The sequence below is a fragment of the Babylonia areolata genome, chromosome 10 (genome assembly GCF_041734735.1).
Source record: "Babylonia areolata isolate BAREFJ2019XMU chromosome 10, ASM4173473v1, whole genome shotgun sequence".
In the NCBI taxonomy this organism is placed as follows: Eukaryota; Metazoa; Mollusca; class Gastropoda; order Neogastropoda; family Buccinidae; genus Babylonia; species Babylonia areolata.
The window spans coordinates 3,053,174-3,059,173 of record NC_134885.1 but is presented as its reverse complement, the minus strand read 5'-3'; the positions used below and the strand labels follow the sequence as shown (position 1 = coordinate 3,059,173).

Sequence of the window (6,000 nt, the reverse complement as noted above, 5' to 3'; positions counted from 1 at the left end):
ACTCACCCTCACTCCACCCCCCGCACCTACCACCCCCTCCCAAAAACCCTCCATTCCACTCACAAAGCTCTGTCAGTTCACGCCACCGATGCAAACACCAGATAACCGCAGCAGTTCACATTTCCTGTCGACTGTGCACCGAAGCGGAAAACTATGCTGACCACAGAGAGAGAGAGTCAGTCTGAAATCAGTTCCAGCCTGACGAAGTGGGCAGAAACTAGTTAACTGGGACTGATACCAGTTTTAACTGTTTCTGACCACCACCCCCTCTCCGCAGTTTCCTCTTGTGCCAAGATTCCGACATGCCTGTACATGTACAGACACTTTGCTGGCACTCAAGGCCTAGTTGGAGGTTGGCGGGGGGCAGGGGGTTAAAAAAAAGGAAAGAAAAAAAAAGAAAAAAGAAAAAAAAAGGAAGAAAAACAGTACAGTCGATCCAGATGCCAGGCCACACTTCCATGACGTAGGCTGTTCTGCGCCAGTGCGTGACGTCATCAGGTGTATGACGTCATCGTGGCCAGTGTGTGCGTTGAGGTCAAAATTAGATTTTCAGGGAGTACTTTTGTATGTGGAACAACTGACTTTTTTTTTTTTTTTTACGTGTGTGTGTGTGTGTGTGTGTGAAAGAGAGAGGCACACAGAGACAGGGCGAGAGAGACAGAGGGGGGGGGGGGGGGGCATGGGGGGATGGCAACGGTCAGTTCATGATGCAAGCTGAGAAAATGAGCATGCACATTCCACAGTTTGATATCATGCAGACAGGCCGCATGCAAGTAAACAATCAAACTAAAAGTTGTTGGGTTTTTTTTTCTCACATGAAACAAATGAATAAATAAACATATCTTTGAACACTGACAATGTCCACGCTAAACGCACTGTGTGCTATTTCCGTTTGAACACACACACACACACACCCCTCAAACACACACACACATCACCCCTCAAACACAAACACACACACACACACACACACACACCACTCCTCACACACACACACACACACACACACACACCACCCCTCGACACACACACACACACACACACACACACACACACACACTTACCAGGGACGACAGTCTGTCTCTCAGTGACCTCTCCCCCAGGGAGGATGTGCAGGCGGAATGGGGGGTGTGGGGGGTGGAGGGGGACTCCACGTTCACCTTGATGGGGGAGCGCACTGACGACACACGGCTGAAGGCCGAGCCGCTGGCGCTCTGGATGTCAGGGGCGGACAGATATGGGCACTCCTCCGCACCGCTCGAGAACTCCTCAGACCTCCGTTTCTCGGAGCCGAGCTCTCTGCCGAGGGCCGCCAAAGTGTCTGAAGACGTGTCACAGCGCTTGGGCGGCATGACGCGGAGGTTCCCCGCGGGCATGTCGGCCAGGGAGAGGTTCTCCATGGACCGTGCGGAGCTCCTGGAGGCGTGCTCGTGGCGTGAGCTGAGGTCTTGGGAGGAGGCGTAGATGGTGGACATGGCGCGGCTCTGGTTGTGCTTCCTGTAGCTGTCGGGGTGAGCGAACCTCAGCTGCAGCTCCTCAAAGTTGACCCCCGTGGTGAACCGTCGGCTCTTGTCCATCCGGGTCTTCCTGACACAGGGGGCGCTGTCCTCGGCTGTCAGAGCTCCCGAGCGGGTGAAGGACACGGCAGGTTTCGCTGTGCAGCTTGGTGCCGGACTGCGCTCTGCCCGGGCCGACCTCCGGGGGCATGGAGTCTCCGTGTCCTTGGAGCCGGTCTCCACCTTGTGGACGATGTCAGACACGGAGCTCCGGGACCCGTAGCGGCTGAGCTGCACCATGCTCTTGTCGGTCAGGGGTCGGTTCTCCGCGATCACCGGCGTGTCGAAGCGGTCCAGCATTCGCTCGGAGACTGGGGGCAAAGGTCGCGGGGTGTTGGCGCGCGTCGAGTTGGTGGAGCTGACGTTGGAGTCGGAGTGGTCGAACATGTCCTTCATCTCCCTGACCGACAGCCCCGTAGTCAGGTGGCGGGAGCGACGACGTCTGAGGTTCTGCTGTCGACGTTTCTCGTGCTCCTCCTCGCTGACCACGTCGGACAGCTGCGTGAACTCCTTGGCCAGGTCCTTCACCGACCCGCTCTTCTCCCGACTCATCTTGATGGAGTCGTACACATCCCGGGACGTGGTGGAGGTGGAGGTGGAGGAGGAGGACGCGTCGGGGTTCCATTGAGGCAGATCGGCCTTGACCGGTTTCCGCGACCCCAAGGCCAGAGCCCTGCTCCGGGCGATCTCCTGAGCTGGGGTCAGCTTCTTCTTGAGGGCGGGAGTCTTCCTGCTCCGATCCTTCTCCCCCTGTTTCTCCCTCACTGTCTCCGCATCGTCCTCGGCGATGATGTTGATGAGTCTGTTCTGCAGGAGGGAGGCGAACCTCCTTTGCTCTGGCGTGGTTCCTGCAGTTTGCGACTTGATGACTGGCTTCTGGCCGGGCCCGCTTCTGTCCGACATGAAGCCTGACTTGGGGTCCGGCGCGGGAGCAGCGGTCGGCTTGACCTCCTTGGTTTTGTGCAGCAGGCCGATCCTGTCCGAGATGGACATGAGCTTGACCTGGGTGGAGGGCGAGGCCCGGGCCGACATGCAGCTCCTGGGACCGTCACTGTCCACCGACACACTGTCTGACTCCGGGGCTGCTGGGTCGGGTGTGTACATGCCTCTCTCCGTCTTGCTGCCGCTGGGCTCAGGGGGTAGAATGTGGTCTCTCATGAATTCAGCAGCCCAGGAAGTGTAGTCAGACTTCTGGTCCTCAGCAGCAGGAGGCTCACTTGGTTTTGATTTGTCATTGTCCTCTTTCAGAAAGTATAGACCCGATGACTGCATAACGCTGTGATCCAGTTTAGGCGGGGGTTTATACTCTGCTTTAGCTTCCTCTGAACACTTCCAGACCGAGGGAATGTCCAACCCTTGAGTCAGACGCCGTGCGTCAAACCGGGGTCTCGGGGCGGCACGTTTCTTCAGGCCTTCACTCTCCGTGGATCCTGGAGCTTCTTCCGACTTCCTGTCTGAGTCCTGGAGGTTCTGTGAAGACCGTAGCTCCACGCTGTGTCGTGCCTGTCTGTTGACACCAGCACCAGCGTCATCCACGTCATCCTCATTGGAGCGGATGTCTCTGGCACCAGGCTGAAAGCGATGACCTGACACAGTTCTGTCAGCAATGGTTCTGGTTTCTTGCCCACGAGCAGAATCTGTGGAGGAACGTATTCGTTCAGAGCTCTGTTCTGAATGGTCAGAGGAATCGTTTTCAGCATTCCTGGCAGAACTAAGTGATGTAAATCGCCGTTCACGTCTTTTATTCGATTCAAATGACGAATACCGACCCTGTATAGGAAGGTCAGCTTCGTTAGACAAACTCCGTTCTACCTGCCGTGTTGATCCAGCAAAAGAATTGTTCCTTCGAACTCCTCTGGTGGACTCAGTCGATGACTGTCTGGCACCAATCAGGCGAGAGGAGTCAGTGGATGAATACTTCTGGAAAGTTCCTTCAGGCGATCCAAAGGTAGGACGCTTTGGTTCGTCTGTACGAGAAGAATCACGCATAGAGTGTCTTCGATCCAGCGTTTGTGACGAATAATTCTGTTTTTTAACACATTCACCTGTAGAATCCATGGATGAATACCTTCTTTCAATAGTCCGAGAATAAGTAAGCTCCTGAAAAGTGGTCTGACCTGAGCGTGGAGATGAACACCTTTTCTCCTGTTCAGTGAATGACTGTCGTGACTGAGCACAGGGGACAGAACCAGGTGAAGCCCTTGTCTCTGCCTCACGACCATCACCAGCCTGGCCTGCACTGTGCGCCTGCAGTCGGCTCAACGTGACGACCTCAGAGTCCACGGAGGACGTGGAACTGAAGCGACTGTGGCTGTTCTGTCTGAACACCTGAGCGGTTGGGGAGTCCTCTGGAATGACCACTCTGGTGGGGTGCTGCAGGTTGACCATGGAGGCAGACTTGGGGAGAGTAGGGGGAGGGACCTTTCGTTTCGGCAGCTCAACAGCTGGTGTGGTGTCTCCAGATGAAGTCTGAGGGCTTGCCACTTGTTTCATCGGATCAAAAACAAAACTCCCTTCACCAGAAGGTTTTTCATCAAGTCTGTTCCAACAGGGCTGTGGCCTCTCTGGTGTCCAGGTGTGAGTGTCTGCCCCATTTGCAGCTGAAGACCTGAAGTCCACAGCAGACTTACTCTTCAGCAAAGGCTTCAGTTTGGTGGTCCGTGATTCTTTCCACAACCTCAGCTGTTCCCCGACCTTATTGGTGTCATCATCGTCTTGGAACAAGCTGTAGTTCTGTATGTCCTCCTCTCTGTTCACTGATTCCTTCTGAAATTCGTTTTGTTTATTCTCTTGTGTGCTTTGAAGAATGTCCTGTCTTCTCACAAGTTTGCTTTGAAGTTCGTCTCGTATGTTCACTAGACTGCTCTGAAATTCGTCTCGTTTGTTTACTAATTTGCTTTTAAGTTCATCTTGTCTCTTTACTACATTGCTTTGAAGTTCATATTGTTTGTTCACTAAATTGCTGTGATGCGCATCTTGTTTGTTTACTAGACTGCTTTGAAATTCGTCCTGTCTGTTCCTCATTTTATTTGTAAGTTCATCTTGTCGGTGCACGAGACTGCTTTGAAATTCACCTATTTTGTTTCCTACTTTGCTTTGAAGTTCACCCTGTTCTTTGACTGACACGCCCCTGCTCTTCCCATCAGTTTCGTCCTGCACGTCTCGTGCTTGTAGTGCTGAAGCAGGAGCTGCAGTGTGTGGCTTCCTGGTCTTCTTCAGGGTCACGTGCTGGATCTCGTGGTCAGCACGAGCGGACGTGATGACCTGGGATCGTGGGGTGGACACGGCGATGCCGCCGCCCCAGTCCCGGAGGTTGCCACCGTTCTTCAGAGCGGAGGGTCGGATCAGGTGATCCCGCTGGATCAGGTTCTCGTTGGCGTTCTTCGTGAACGACGTGTAGGACTCCAGGGAGGAGTCCCAGTGGATGTCACTCTGGGCCCGCCTCTCCCCCATCTGGATGATCTCAGCGCACAGCTGGGAGTGGAGGTCCACGTCCACAGTCGTGGGCGGCACACCTCGGGGTTTCCCACTTCCTTTTCCCACAACAGGGGGTACCGTGACGGGTGGTGGTGGTGGTGGTGGAGGTGGTGGAGGTGGTGGAGGGGTGGGACACGAAGAAACCATCAGGTGCCTGGGCGGCCCTGGCTCAGCCATCAGGGGTGGGGGTGGGGAGAGAGAAAGAGGCAGCGGGGGTGGGGGCGTCATTCTGGGCGTGTCGGCCTGGCCCAGAGTGAGGCAGGACAGCGGGGGAGGAGGGGGCGACACGGAGTTAAAGGGGTGGTCTGCTGGGGGAGGGGGCAGGGGAGGGGAGGGAGAGCGGGGCCTCGCGGTCTGCTCACTCATGACGGACTTGAGCAGGCTGGTCATGAAGGGAGCGTTTTCCTCGTCCATCATGTCGGACAGACAGGTCGGCTGCTTCCTGTTCCCAGCCTGACCCGAGTTCTGCACTGTCCCCTGCGTTCTGCACGTGACTCGAGGTTTCCGCGTGACCTACGCTCTGCACGTGACCAGAGGTTTCCACGTGACCTACGCTCTGCACGTGACTCGAGGTCTCGACGTGACCTACGCTCTGCACGTGACTCGAGGTCTCCACCACTAAACCTTGGCAGGCACTGTCCTTGTATGAACCGGCGGATGCCGCCAACACGTCTGAAACGTCATCACTGTCACAGTACTCTGGCGGGGGTGGGATGTCACACGGAGAGACACAGTCGCTGAAATCCCGACGATGCTGAGCGCCGGCGGTAGAACCAACTTCCGCCTTGTTCCGATCAGCGAAGTTCCCAGCGTCTCTCAGCTCAGCGGCTGTGTCCGCTCCTTCCGCGGGGTCATCAAGAAAGTCAAGACATAACCGAAGTTCTTCCTTACCACTAGCAGGACGATCGAGAGGTGGGAGAGGGTGTAGGGGGGTAAGGGGAGGGAACTCAGGGGGAGGGGCGGCATG

General features: G+C 55.8%; 1 protein-coding gene across 10 annotated transcripts in view; it reads right to left on the bottom strand.

Annotated features, from left to right (window-relative positions):
- Window positions 1-6,000, bottom strand: part of LOC143286719 (uncharacterized) — a 77,235-nt gene that overhangs the window by 17,410 nt on the left and 53,825 nt on the right. The window lies entirely within an intron of this gene.